At 39.5% G+C, this 16,320-nt stretch overlaps 1 pseudogene; it reads right to left on the reverse strand.

The window, feature by feature from the left end:
- Nucleotides 1-14,936: 14,936 nt before the first annotated feature.
- On the reverse strand, nt 14,937-15,889 carry LOC114089843 (vomeronasal type-1 receptor 48-like; annotated as a pseudogene).
- Between the last annotated feature and the right edge of the window lie 431 nt (nt 15,890-16,320).

Here is a 16,320-nt window from a genome sequence, read left to right on the forward strand (position 1 = left end):
TCCAAACAGAGATTTCCAGTGTACTGTGCTATTCTGGTAAATTTTTTTCAGCTCTCTGACTTAGTGACAGAAGGTGCTCAGATATTAAAACAATCCTAAGAATTCTACCAACTGACATAAATGAGGATCTGCATTTTAAAAATTAGAACAATCCTGAAAAGATAACCTATACAGGAAGTTCTCCCTGTGTGACTTGTGTGCTTCATCATCCTTACATCTGTATTCATTAAATAAAAATTCCCCAGGGCACACCTTCCTCAACTGCTGGAAAATGCTATATTACATTCTGAATTTATAAATTATATGACCCAAAATTTCCATCTTTTACAGGTAGATTTACACCACGTTGATTCTTTTGTGAGTGATGGTAACTTGACTGAATGATTTCAAGATTCATCTGTGTTTCTTATACATCAGCATCACCTTCCTATTTTATGCTATGTTTAAGATTTAATGCAATATTTTGTCTTTGCATATTGTACTACTGAATATTCCACCCCCTGTGTGTAGATGTATACAATTTTGATTCTGATGCCTATGCAAGGGGGTCGCCATGTACCCTCTTGACATAATAAATTCAAGACTCATCTGTGGATTCCTATGCATCAGAATCTTTTTCCTATTTAATGTTGAGTAGAACTCCATGATATATCCAGACCATATCTTCATACATTCATATGCTTGAGAATATCAGACTGTCTCTATCACTGACTATTATAAATATGGTATCTTGAGCAATGGTGTTTAAATAATAGTTGTTGTCCCTATATCCGGTTTTTTGTTATATTCATAAAAGTTCAATTGATGGATGAGATGGCAGTTCATGATAAGGGATGTTTACAATCTATTAGGCATAAAGGAGATTTCTGAGACTCTTGATTTATTAAAATCACTCCAATCTCTCACATACCTATAATTGTATGGACTGATTCAGAAAAAGAAAGTGATATTTACCTCCTAGGGTTCCTTTCACACATCAATCAGAGATATAAAGTTATTAGCTTTGTTAGAGCCATATGAACAAGAATCTGTCATGTTTTTGTCATTTTCAAGCTCAATGTAATCATTTTTAAGAACCACTTTATGCATTCATCCAACACAGAGAGCAAACTCACTCTGCCATGATGCATTGATGCACGGCAGTGCAGTGGCTCAGGTCGAGAACTGACCCATCAGGCAATGATTCAACATTGAGTGTCCTTCCCCCACAAACATTTCAAAAAGGCAACACTTTGTCTTGCTGTGCAGATGAAAACCAAAGGACTGATTGTGGCATAGCCATTGGACACCATAATCTGGAAAGAACGGCACACAGGATCATTGTTCCACATGGTTCTTGAGGAGGACACGATACAGTCCAAACAGTACATGAGCACAAAACATCCCATGAGCTCCAGGATGGCCCTGGTGGCCCTCTGTTCTAGGGAGGCTTTTGGAGAGAGGCTGGCGCCATGAAGGTGCTGGAACTGCCTCTTATGCTTATGCAACAGGGTCACCATGTACCCACTGGAGAGGGCCATGAGCCCTATAAGGAAGACATCCCATAATGCACCCAGGACGGTAAACAAATGCCTGAGAATGTAGCTCATGGGTAAGATAGTGCAGGAGTCACTGAGGAATATAAGGCCCTGTGAGGTCACAGTGGAGTTGTCAATAGCAGAGATTAAGAAGTGGGCACTGAAGGACATATAGAAGACCCACAGGAAGAGACGAGATCTCAGACTGTCCTGTAGGGACTTAGGGTTAAACTTTGTCAAGAAGGAGCTTCTGGGGCTGAGGGTGAGGGCCTGCAGGACACTCAGCAGGCAGGTGGCAGAAATGGACAGGCCCCCTCATCAATTTGTACAAGTAGGCAAAAGATTTACATGTGACATCACCCCAAAGCCCCATCTGAGATGTAAAAGTGTCTGCAGCTATGAGCCCCATGGTGAGGAGCATCAGGAGGTGGGTTAGGGCCAAGAGTCCGATGATACAGTCTGTGTTCTTGAGCCTCTTGTCACACAGGAACTTGATGACTTGGAACAGAAAGAGGATGGTGTTGGCCAAGATCCCAATTCCCACTTCAGAGTAAAAGGTGCTTCTTAGGTTAATAATGCCATGCACCATGTGGTTTTGTCTCATCTTTTGGGGTAAGATTTATGTAGTTCATGTCTTAGGAGAAAAGTAAGAAAATTCATTATCACAAATATTAATTTTCATCCATCTCAGCCAACACTGTTGCCAGGAGGGAAATTTGTTGGCCTATCTCATTGCCCCCTTTTCCCCTCTAACTGGAGTTTTGCTGACACACCCTGGAAACCATTCTTTCCTCTCTCTTTTCCCATTATTTCCCAATCGTGGCTGGATTACATTTTATGCAAAGTACAAAAGGATTTCCTGAGCATTAAAATGATCATATCTGTCCTATATTTCTCACTCACAAGCTCCAATGTTATAGAAAATCTTTCCCTGATGCAACCTTGAATTATTCTTGGAGATATCTGACTGCAAGGGTGGAGTATGTGTCCCTCCTGTAGTAAGGACTATGTACTTTTGGGTCAATTGAAATTACGGGTGTTTGATTAGAAAGAAAACCATCCTAAGCAAAGAGACTCAATATCTTAGGCCATGCATATTTATGTTAGCTTCCTGTTACCTTTATTTTGGTTTGTTCATGAAGACATGTGATTTTGTTAATATATTCACAGAGAAAATGCTAAGTATTGAAACCTCTGAAGTCAGACGACTTGAATATACCTATATAATCTTCCACTTAAAGGATAAGTATTCAACTTTGAGAATCCCATGAGCCTGGGCTCTGGGCTCGACTCATCTATAAGCTGAACAAAACCTCATCGTTTATGTACATGAGATCCTGTGCATGAAACAGGATAAAGCACGTTTGCCATACAGGGAAGGCTTGCTGTACAGAAGGATCTCTGTGGAATTGTTCTTTTTTCTTAGACTTCTGCAGATCCTCATTCATAGGAATAAACTAATAGTTGATCATCTCTATCACCAACTCAGAGAGGCTAAAAAATTACCAGAATTACAATCTGTTGGGAATCTCTGTTCAGAGAAAACTGAGTGGATTTTAGGACTATTTGATACCCCTATACAGCTACCTATGTTAAGAATTTTTGTTATCGAATCACAATTTGACCTATGTGATCCAAGTCCAGTGTCAAATACTAGCAGAAACACATTTAAATATTTATCTACTTAAATATGGGTAGCCAGGCATGGTGTCACACTCCTGTAATCCAGCAATTTTGGAGGCTGAGGATTGTGAGTTCAGTGCCAGCCTCAGCAATTGTGATACACTTAGCAACTCAGTGAGGCCCTGTCTATAAATAAAATAGGGCTAGGGATGGGGCTTGCTTGTTCAATGTCCCTGAGTTCAAGCCCCAGTACCAAAAAAAAAAAACACACAATTTAAAAAACCACCTTAAATACGTGGAATCATCATGGTAAAGAAAACCATAATTAAAATAGATACACATTCACTCCACTAGAGGAATTTATTACAGTGTAAGTATCCAACCTAACTTTGAAATATGAGTCTTTTTGGAGTCAAAGTTTTCTGTCTTCCCTCAAGAATGTAATGGCATTTCTCCTGACTCAAGGGGTCCACATGTAAAATTGATACTTGGGTTTATTATATTGATGCCTCACAAATACCAGATACATTTTCTACTACTGAACTACATCTCCAGCTCTGATTCTAGAGAATTTTATAATGACTTACTGGCAGAATATTTTCCTGGAAAACATATATATTTACTTTAACCCAAGCATCTCCTATAAGTAATAAATGAGATTTAATTTGTGTTTTCACATACTGAGCCATAATAACACCTGAATACAAAGTCTTAAAGCTAAATTAGTTCATGAGCTATGGATGTAAGAGACACTAAGGAAATCCCAGCTACTCAGGAGGCAGAGACAGGAGGATGTCAAGTTCAATGCCAGTTAGCAAATTGGTGAGACTCTGTCTCAAAATAATAAATTAAAATTGGGCTAGGGATGTACCTCATTGGTAAAGAGCCCTGGGTTCAATCCCTGGTACAAAAACCAAAAGTGCTAAAAAGCGGACATCTTAAAGATGTGTGCACATTTTTGGTGCCACGTGAGAATTCAGAGTATAAAGTACAGGTTTCCATTAAACATTGAAATGCAGATCTATGTTTTTTTAATTTTAACTTTTAGCTGACATAATATCTGGACTTAGGGAGTCTCGTATTAGAAGTCAATACATGTTGACATTGCTTGCTGAACACATGGGGGAATTAACATTTTGATTTTCTCAAATTGTATGATTTCTAAGTGTGCAGAGTCTCAAAACCTTATTTGGTCACATGTAATCACCTGATGCAGACTCTGGCGACCACATTGAGCTATAGACATGAGAACTGCTGACCTCTAGCCCTGCAGCTGTGCCCAGATGCCCCTCACCCTCTGAACCCTCCTTCCCCTACCCCTTCCCAGATTCTGCTGAGCTGCACTGCTTTGTGGGCAACAGGTTTACATTCCCTACATGAGTGAGGACATGCAGTAATTGACTGAAAGGACAATTCTATAAAAAAATTAAGGTAAAAAGTTCAATTATTCTGAAATGGGATGAACAGGCAAAATTACAATTTTATTTTTTCACTCATTAGCATATTTGGTCTGCTCCAAGGACAAGCTTGGGAAAGACACTAGAAGTATTTTACATAAGGGCACATCTGTTAGATGTTTCATGGATCACAGATGACCACAGGCACATGGCCCTGTTATTCTATGATGTCCTTATACATAAAACTGATGCACATCTCTTCTCATATACCTTTTTATTTTAAGGTAATATATGTACTGGTGAATGTTTACAGAATGTCTTTACAATATGTATATTAAACATTGTTTCTGTGAATTGAAAAGATTTAAGTAAAGCTCAGAGTTCCTAGGGTTCTATCTATCTGTCTGTCTATCTATCTATCTATCTATCTATCTATCTATCTATCTATCTATCTATCTATCACCTATCTACCTGTCTATATCTATACATATATAATCATTTATTTACAACATTCTACAATAAAAATTCAAATTGATAGTGCTGAAGTTGCATTCTTTTATGCCATTTCTGGAAAATTAAGACTTTAATTCATTATGTTTAATTGATTTGAAAACATGGGGCCACTCAAACACCTACCATTATAAAATATATAGTAACATTTTAATCATCTGTACATCTGAGAATTAGATAAAGTTATTTTCAGTGTTACTTAAAAATCTATTCGTGCAAAGGTAGACATTTTGGAGAAAGCATGGATGAGAAGAAGCCATGAAGTTCCTGTACCATGCAGAAATTATAACCTCAGTTCTTTGTTGCTTTAAAATGACCAGAAATTCTTATTTTTTTCTGAAAGTGAAATTCCAGCATAGTAGCAAGAGAAAGAAATCTCCTTTCTCCAGTGCATATGAGAGTAAGTGAACACACTAACTGCAAAAACTAACTGTGCAAAAGAAGGATACATCAGGTGTTTATAGATTTATCCAGGTGTGTCCATATTTTTTTCTGGTTCCGGGGTTTGTACCTAGGGGTACCTGATCACTGACAAATATTTTCAGTCCACTCCACCTCTTTGTAAAATTTAGAGAGAGGGTTTTGCTAAGATGCTTAGGGCCTTTCTAGACTGCTGAAGCTGGCTTTGAAATTATGCTTCTGCCTCAACATTGCCCCTGGAATTATAGTCATGCACAACTGAGCCCAGCTTCTGTCCAAAGTTTAGATCACATACTGATGTATTCATTTATCATATGCATCAGACACATAGGCCTTATTCACTTAAATATTATAAGATATGTAATTGTTCTAAAGGTAAGTATATAGCTATGTCTGTGTTTATGTCTCCTTTATATTATAAAGCATTCTGATGATCAGGAGCCCTTCATAATACAAGCTAAAATAAATCACCGGGCATGTCCTCTTCCAGTCATGAGTCCTGGCACTCAGCACAGAAGAGACTAGAGGCTCAGGGACAAGATGAAAACTTCTTACCCCACTGCAATGTGTTCAAGGGGCCTCCTCAACTAAGGCTCTTAACATAGTGATGGTACTTGGAAACATACTGTTTGAAGCAAAAACGATCATTTTTTTAAACAAGAGAAAGCAAACTATCCTTAAAAATACTGGACAGTCCACAGAGGAGGACATAAATCACAGGGGAAGTAACATGGGTTGGGCATGGTGGTGCACATCTGTAATCCCCACAGCATGGGAGTCTGAGGCAAGAGAATTGCATTTTTGAGACTAGCCTCAGCAACTTAGTGAGGACCTAAGCCTTATAGCAAGAGCCTGTCTCTAAATAAAATGTTAAAAAGACTAGCGATGTGGCTCAGTGGTTAAGCACCCCTGGGTTCAAACCTTGGTACCAAAATAATAATAATAACAATAATAATAATAACAACAACAGCAGCAGCAGCAACAGAGGGGCATAATTTGTCTTTTCCATGAACTTAAGCCTCCTCCCTGCTCCCATTACCTACTGTATGTTAACTAAAGATGAACAATTGAGTTCTGGGAGAGGGGCTGCTCCTGCTTCATGTGAGTTTGGGACTGAGGGGAAATTGGGCAGCAAGCTGTACTTTGCATCACAGTTCTAGCTGGGAAATTATGAAGAGCACTAGGGAGAAACAGTTTGCACACCAGGGAGAGCACAACCACTACCAGCCAGATGCTATGCTGTGTGAAAAGCCACTGTGAAATGTACAAGCTACAGGAATATGAAGGAGAAAATCCTGTAGAATATTTGGATATATGAATGACGGTCATTGCTGAAAAATCTGGTTGATGATCATCCATTGTTCCCATAAATTGGAAAGATTTCAGTAAAGCTCAGGGTTCCCAGCTGCAACTACACAATAACAATAGCTTGAAATCTGTCTTCAGGTTCAGTATAAGAAAAGTTACTTTTCTAACAGCGACAAGAAACTCCAAAGGAGCTTCATCACAGACACTAAGCTGTCCTTACTGGGAAACCCAAACATACCTGCAGGAGGATCTGTTTCCCTGATGAAGTCAATAATGACGTGAGTCACGTTCAATTTGGTTAAAAAAAGAAGAAAAGGGGGTAGGTTCACATTTGTTCTGTAACTGAATTTGCATGAAAAAATGAACTTAAAAAATAAATGTGAGCACAGACACCTGAACAGAATGAGGATCAACTTTTCCAAATAGTCTCCCTAACAAAATGCCTAACAGAAAAAACCATTATGAGGGAAATGGGGAGGAGAATTTTAAAATGAATAATAAAAAGAGAACAGATTGATGGACCATATGTTCTTCCTGCTCAACTATTGAAAATTATACTCCCAGAACTTTGGGGGGCAAGGAAAAGGAAACCACTATCAGGTTCACTTGTCTTTTCATGTGAAGGTGACAGAGGACCACTGCCCTCTCACTCGAAATTGACTACTGGGCAGAACACACAATATGGAGAGGCACCATTCATTTTTAATTTGTGAGATGAAATGTAGGACAAGGAAGATTTCATGAGAAATTACAATACATGGTTGTGGTAATATAAGGAGATCCCTGTTACTTTTGGGTTTATGGAAAATTACTTTTTAATTTCTCAAAATTTAGAAAGTCACATATCAGGGAGCATTCCATTTTTTTCAGGAAGATGAGAGAAGCAAAGCTGAGCATACTTAATAAATAGGAGACATGGAACATGACTACTTCTCTGATTGTTTGTATAGGATTAATAACATAGAAAACAGGAGATAGAACAAATAGCATAGGCAACTGTCCAGAGAAAATTAAATAGGAACCTGAAATAGTGGAAATTTCTTAAGGAAAACAAGGAGTAATTTTCTAAGTCTCAAAACTGAAAAATGACACATTCTAGGAAGATTTCCTTCATTGCATCTCACAGAGCACAGTTGTCTGGCTGAGTGCCGTGGTTAATGCTGGATGGCTCTCCTAAAGCTACCAAAACCCTCAGGAGGAGACCCAGTTTGCCCCTTCCTCCCTCATCCTAGAAGCCCATGTACTCACAGCCTACATCCAGGGAAGCAGAGAAGAGCCTGGCTGGATGGATGCTGGCCACTTGGTGCACATGAGAATAACCTGCACACTTTTAAGGAAAGGGTGAGCTCATCTCTCTGCAGCCTGTCATTTGAGTGTCTATAGTTAGATGACAGGATCTCACCGGGGAGCACAAGACAATGGAGTTCCCAGTGGAACATTTCACTTTCCCTTGATTGGATTCTGTTCTGGATAACTGCCATCTGGGGAGAGATGTGCTCAAAATTTCCTCCAAGTTCCTTTGACAAAAAAACATAGTCTGTCCCAATCATGTGGAAACCCCAAGTTCTCTCACTTCCATCCAAAGTTCAAATTAGCCCATACCCATTCCACATGTCGTGATGCCTGGATTCTGGGGAGAGTCTCCTCGTGCCTCCAGTGGCTTTGAAGGTCCTCTCTCTACAATGTCTGATAGGCACCCTCTTCCGCACTCCATTTTTATGTGGATCACCTGAGTTTTTGACGTTACTGTTCATGTGCACCAGGACTTCCATACTGAAGATTTCAGGATCCAAGCTGTAGCATCTCACGAAAGTGCACTTGAAAGGAAACAGAAAAACAGAGACAGAGCTGGAGACTGTGAGCTGCAGTCATAGTAGCAGATGGAACATCTTTGAATGTATAGGCTCTCTTGTTCACCGAGGAGGTCCACAGAACAGGGTGTAGAGGAGAGAGTGGCTGCAAGGTCACTAATCAAGACCTCCAGAGACCAAGCAGAAAGCAGGTCTGATTTTATTACACAGTATGTGTATGTATATATATATATATATATATATATATATATATATATATATATATATTCATTCAGGCAGTAGCTTAGCAGATTATAGGCAGCCAATACAATGTCTGGCCAACTCTCCTTGCAGAGACCAATTGAAGATGAGGATTGGGCCATGGAGCAAGTGCAAGGCTGCAATACATGCCCTCACACCCAGGGCTATGCCTATGGGGTAAGGGGTTTGCCGCTCACACGCCTAGCATGGGGAAGTGGCCTGCCACTCAGATGCCCTTAACATATGCCATGTATGCAGTACTCCATGCACTTGTCCCCACATCTCCCCCCTCTGACTGTGCTGCAAGGATTTCAGCCAGCATTGCTGTTTTCCACTCCCTGGCCTTCACAGGATTACATAAGCGTCACACAACACAAGAAAATATTATCACTATTAAAACAGTAGGGCCAGGGTGATAGCATTATAGGGCTTAGTTAATTTGGCTATCAGGTTTTTCCAATGTTCGGTCAATCCCTGGAGGAAAGAGGAGGTTGTCAAGATAGATACCTTAGTGTCATTGGTTTTGACAATTGCCTTGGTAAGGTTATGCATTGTCATAACATAGTCAGCATCCCAAGCCCCCTTACTGTACTGGGAAAAACGGGAGAAGTATAAGGTTACATTTTCAGATACAGCATATTGGGTGACATAAATACTATGGAATTCAGGGTCACAAATGAGATATGCAACATAAATAGAATTGGCCAACAGCAGTTACCATAATGTCCTTCAGAGTCTCCACACTGGGTTAAATGGCAGGATTTGCCGCTGTTAAAAGACTCAGCATGGTGTCACAGTTTCTCTGACGATCTGTCCTTGAGTGGCATCAGGTACCTTCACATCTTGGCTGCTGTGAGCAAGACTGCCACCAACAGGGGAGCACCAAATCCCCTAGCAATGCTTACTTCCACTAATGGGCATGCATACCCACAGAGCGTGGCTGGAGCACAGGGAGGACGTGCCCCTTGTTGCTGGAGCACCACCCAGACCGGTTTCAGCACTATGGAAAATTAACCATCATACACTCCCAACAGTGCATATATTTGAGAGTAATGGTCGTCTTTCTTTTCACAACACAACATAGCCATCCAGACTGATGTGAGAGGAAATCTCATGGTGGTTTTGATTTGTATTTCCTTGAGAACTAGTTGATGTTGAACACCATTTTATTGCTTCTTAGTCATATCTGTGTCTTTCCATGGATGGGGTATCTGTTCAAGTCTTGTGTTATTTTGAAAAAGGTTATGAACATTTTCACCAAATTCTAGGAGGTTTTAATAAATGTTGAAAATTAACCTCTTTTCATTATGTGATTTGAAAATGTGTTCTCCACCCTGGGGGTTGTCTGTTGATTACTGTTTATCTGTACAGAAGCGTTTTTAATTTTATGTCATACCACTTGTGTATGACTGAGTGGGTTCTATTGGTGTAATATACAAGAAACCATTTTCTTTTCTTTTTTTATTTTTTATTGATTCAAAAAAAATATTTTTGAATGCATTATAATTCTTATTACATGTATACAGCACAATTTTCTTATATAAAATATCTTGACACCAATTTTTGTCTTCATACATATACTTTGGATAATGATAACCATCACATTCCACCATCCTTGCTAATCCCATATCCCCTCCCTTCCCCTCCAACCCCTCTGCCCTATCTAGAGTTCCTCTATTCCTCCCATGTTCCCCCTCCCTACCCCACTATGAATCAGCCTCCTTGTATCAGAGAAAACATTCGGCATGTATTTTTGGGATTGGCTAACTTCACTTAGCATTATCTTCTCCAATGCCATCCATTAACCTGCAAATGCCATGATGTCATTCTCTTTTATTGATGAGTAATATTCCATTGTGTATATATGCCACATTTTTAATCCATTCATCCCCTGAAAGGCACCTAGGTAGGTTCCACAATTTAGCTATTGTGAATTGTGCTGCTATAAACATTGATGTGGCTGTGTCCCTTTAGTATGCTGTTTTTAAGTCCTTTGGGATTAGACTGAGGAGAGGAATAGCTGGGTCAAATGGTGGTTCCATTCCCAGATTTCCAAGGAATCTCCATACTGCTTTCCATATTGGCTGCACCAACTTGCAGTCCCACCAGCAGTGTATGAGTGTGCCTTTTCCCCCACATCCTCACCAACACTTATTGTTGTGTCTTCATAATAGCTGCCATCATTTTCTATTCCGGTATCCTAAAGATTTTCAACCTTTTGATTTTCACAGATTTATAGATTCAGTTCTCACATGTAAATCTTCAATCTGTCTTGAGTTTAATGTTTGTGTATGGCTGTAGGATAAGGGTCCTCTTTGATTCTGTGCCTGTATTTTTTAAACAGATCCTCCTTACTACATTGGCTATATTTGACAGTGCTTCTAAAGATGTCTTAATGAGAATGTATCTGGACATTTCTCTAGGCAGTCTGTACTGTTCTACTAGTTTATATGTTTACTTTTATGCCACTACCATATTGTTCTCTCTCTCTCTCTCTCTCTCTCTCTCTCTCTCTCTCTCTCTGTGTGTGTGTGTGTGTGTGTGTGTGTGTGTGTGTGTGTGTAATGAAGTGTTGGTGATGAATCCCATAACCTTGTGCATGCTAGGTGAATGCTACATCTTCAAGACCCATCCCCAGTCCCACCACATGTTTCAATCTATCACATTATCACATACTTTAAAATCAGAATGTGGTTCTATTAGCTTAGCTTTTTTAAAATCAAGATTACTTTAGCTATTTAGGGCATTTTTATGGTTTCATATGGATTTTAGCTTTCTTATTGCCTCTTGCTGTAAAACATATCACTGAGATTGGAATTGGATATTGTGTCTGATGTGTGTATAATTTGATCACATGGACATTTTAATGTTGATCCTTCGTATCCATAAATATGATGCTTTTCCCCTCTTACTCATAGTTAATTTAATTTCATTCATCTTTATCATTTTTCAGGGCACAGGTCTTTCCCTACCCTGGTCAAGTTTATTTCTCAGTCTTTTGCATTTTCTAATGGTATTGTTGGGGGGATGTTTATCTGAGCCACCAGGATCCCATGGATAAATCCCAGGCCTTCGTGATGTATGATAATGCTTTCAACATGTTAAATCTAATCTGCTCACATTTTTCTCAAGCATTCTCTCTCTGTGTTCACCAGAGAGGTTTGGCCTGTGCTTTTCTTGGCTTGCATTTGTGTACACAACCTTATAAAATGTGTTTGGAGATCCTTCTTCTTCCCTTGTTTGGAGGAGATTAAGAGGCTTTGGTATTAGCTGTTTTAAAACCTTGGTACCTTCCACCATGAAGTTCTGGGTCCCTGGACTCTTCTTTTGAGGGAGGGGATGTGTGTGCTGCTGGTTCCATCTTCTCAATCAATATTGTTCAGTTCAAGTCTGTTATTTTTTCATTCCTCAGTTTTTGGAGATGGTGTATGTCCAGGGGTCTGTCTGTTTCTATCCGGTTATTGTTTGTGTGTGTGGAGTTGTTCTCAGCCCTCATCTATGGTCCTCCCTGCCACCAGTGGTTGCAGTTGGAATGCTCCTGATTTCATTTTTGATGTTCTTTGTCTTCCCTTTCATTCTTTCAGCCATTCTGCATTGAAGATTGTCAATTTTGTTTTCCTTATCAAGGAACGACCCCTGGGTTGTTGGGTTGATCTTTACTACTGTTCTGAGTGCTTTTCATTTATTTCTATTCTCATTTTTATTCTTGCCCTTGTTCTGGAGATTTGGGAGAATGGTTTTTAATGTTGTTCCTCCAGTTCCTTAAAGGGTCCAGTTAGGTAGCTAATTTGGAAAGGTTTTCTTTTCACAAAATGAAATGTGTTGCTCTACAACTCTTCACATTCCCTGCATGGGGTCCCCCGAGGTCTAGTGTGTGATCCTCTGATTCTTGTTTTTCTCAAGAGCTTTTCTGATTCCACTTTTGAGTTCTTCTTTGCATTATTGCTTAAAAGGCATTGTTTAAACTCTCCCATATTCGTTCTTTTCAGTTGTCCTTCTTTATTTTAATTCTACCATGCTTCTAAAGATACTAGATGTGACCTCAGTGTTCTTTGGAGGGAGGAGGCTTGTTTGGTGACCTGGTGTTATCCTCCTGCTCTGAGCACATCACAGTCGTGTATTCTGCTGTTGGTTGGAACTTTTCCATATATCTTAGGTCCTGTCTGTCCCAGTAGTGTTTACGCCTTGATGTGATGATTGTTTTTTGCTGTTATTATATTGCTGTTAATTTATCTTGCATTCTGTCCATATTTTATTCATTTTTTTCCTGACATTATGTCAGACATTTGTCACTAGGACACCTTCTTGGTGAGCTTATGCTCTTTCCCTGTATGTGATGGGCTTCTTCTCCTCTGACCCTGGGTGACCTAAAGTCCAGATTCTTTATTCATGCTCGCTTGTTTCCTTCTTGCAAGGTGCATCATTTTCCTGTCCTGTTATTCTCTGTGTGTCCTTACAACTCCAGGGCTTGTATTTCACAGAGATTACTGGGTGGGTGTGTTTTTTTTTTTGGGGGGTGTGTTTATGAAGACACCCTATGTCACTTGATAGTGAAGATCTATTAATTCACACTTAACAGGTGTTGATAATGACTTAAATCTCCATTTTGCTCATTGGTCTCTTTTCTGTCATTCTTTGGTTTCTTTAATATTCTGTTATGTGTTCTCAGGGTTTTTTAAGTTCTATACACATATCCTCTGCTTCCTTTACTTCTTCAATTTTTTTCTACAGTATTTTTTCAGAATATTTTACATTTAGTTGATTTCCCTCATTTAAATATACTATATTACAAGTGCACAATTTTTGCAATACTAATCTCATGATTAGGAAACTTTCCATGGGTCACCTACCGATTCAATTTGTTGTTTTGACTTCATATACATTTCTCCTGAAAGCCTTCTATTGGAGCTACCTACTACAGTGCTTAAAGTCTTTGAAAGGCTGAGCAGCACAGAGTGGGTACTTAGCAGAATCCATAGGAAGAACACTCTTCCTGGGAGAGACTTAAGGATTCACACTTTTCAAAATGAGTCTTCCAATAACTGGGACAAACCAGTCATACCTGTTTTAAAGCTCACCAAATTACACTGTGGCCCATTGAGAATCTTACCACTTACTTTTTAATTTCCAAACCAATATTTTCCACAGCGGGTTTATGACAATTAAACACACGTTTATTGTGAAATATATATATAAAACAAACACCAGATATATTTAAAATAAACATTGTAACTCTTCCTTCAGTGTACTGTCATTGCATTGTGTGTTCACATTATTGCACAACTGTCCCCTCTGTGAATTTTCTGCATTTTTCTTCTTTTGGAATAGAGATAAAAATTCTCCACTGTCCACTTTGTTGGGTCCCTGGAACTTCATTCTATTTTTCTATCCCTATCAATTTGGCTACTCCAACTTCCACCTCCTTTAAGTAAATTTACATAATATTTGTTCTTTTGTGACTCACTTGCTTCAGTGAGTAACTTGAAGCCTCAGGTATGATGCACTGTGTGCCCAAATCTTCTTCCGTTTTCTAAGTTCCTAATATTCCAGTGTCTGTAGAAGCTATGTATTGTTTGTATCTTCTTATGGATGTAGGTACTGAGTTGTTTATACCTTTGAATATTTAAAACATGGACTTATGAGCAATTTTATAGAAATAATGTTTTGAATCCCTGCACAGAGTGTGTGTATGTGTGTGAGTATGTGTGTGTGTGTGTGTGTGTGTATGTGCGTTGGATCAGGTGATATTTTATGGTTGTAAAAGTTTACATTATCTACTTTGGAAAAAATACAGATAACTGAGACAATGAAATTATTGAAAAGCCTTGGAAATATTGTATCTAAAAAATAGTATGGAATATACAAGGCCTGACAAGTGACATTCACTTCACAGGGTCCCTTGCAGACACCATGTGAAAAATGAATCCCTGGTAATATCTCAGAGAGGCATGTGGTTTAACTTTCTTTTATATATTTGCCATACGCATGTTTCCAAATAAATCATTTTGAGAGAAGAAGGAGAAATTTGTATTGCATTTAAAACAGAACATACACCCTCCACCATGATGAATTATTTGAAAGCCAGCACATTTTTTTCATCTTAACACAATTTATCCATCACCGACTATTGAAATATGTAGTGTCTTACCCCACATATATCTCAAAATACTAATAATACGTTTTTCAGTAGCAATGAACACCAAAGGGCTGAATGAGGCATAGCTATGGGCCACGAGGATCTGGATACAGTAAAATATTGGATCACCATTCACTGTGAGTCTTGGGTAGGAGATAATGCTGTCCAAGATGGACATGACCACAAAGCAACTCAAGAGCAGCAGGATTGTCCACGTAGCCCTCAGTTCTGGGGATGATATTGGGGACAGGCTGGTGCCATGAAGATTATAGGACTGCCTATTATGCCTGCACAAGAGAGCCACATGTATCCATTTGTGATGGCCATCATTCCTTTAAGGGAGCCTTCCCTGAAGGTCAGCAGGGTGGAAAAGGTGTGTTGGAGGAGGGAGGTCATGGGCCAAAGAGAGCAAGATTCTATGACGTACATAAAGTTGTCTGAGGTCAAATTGGGGGTAGCATTAATGGAGATGAAGAGGTGGCTACTGAAGGATGAGTAGATGACCCACAGGAAGAGAAGGAAATACAGGCTGTGATGTGAGGATTTATGTTTGAACTTTGCCAAGCAGGAGCCCCTGGGGCTGAGGGTGATGGCTTGGAGGACACTCAGCAGGCAGGTGGTGCAGAGGGAGAAGCCCCTCATTAACCTGTACAGGTAGATGAGCAATTTACATTTCACATGACCCCACCTTTCCCCCTGAGGTGTATAAATATCTGAATCTATGAAACCCTTGATGAGCAGCATTGATAGGTGAATTAGTGCCAAGAGACCAATGGCCAGGTCAGTGGGCTTAGGTCTGTGCCTGGTAATGTGCAAGGAGACGTGGACGAGAAGAAGAAGGGCATTGGCTATGACCCCAATGCCAATTTCAGTGTACACGGTGTTTCTTATGTGAATGTTACTGTACAGTTTGTGGGCTTTGCCCATCTTATGGGGAAAAGAAAAATATTATTAACACCTTAGGGAAAAAAAAAAAACAAGAAAATGTCTTTTTTGGAAATATGATCTTCATGGATCTCAACGAAAATTACTGCCATGAGGAAAAAAAAGAAAATTCATCCAAATGTATCTTTATGCCACATGAAAACTCAATTCTGGTGCTGAGCACAGTGGTGTCTGCCTGAAATCCCAGTGACCTAAGAGGCAGAGGCAGGAGGATTACAAGGGTAAAGCCAGTCTTGACATCATGGGGAGAACCTGTTTCAAAATATAGAGTAAAAAAGACGGAGTGTAACTTGGTGCTTACCCACAAAGCAATCCCAAGCAAAAAATAGTAAAATAAGTGATCCCCGTGTTTTACCTCACATCCCCGAAAACCTGTCCCCAAAACCAATCCCCATGCACTGACTCATCTCAAC

This window comes from Marmota flaviventris, chromosome 13 (genome assembly GCF_047511675.1).
Source record: "Marmota flaviventris isolate mMarFla1 chromosome 13, mMarFla1.hap1, whole genome shotgun sequence".
In the NCBI taxonomy this organism is placed as follows: domain Eukaryota; kingdom Metazoa; phylum Chordata; class Mammalia; order Rodentia; family Sciuridae; genus Marmota; species Marmota flaviventris.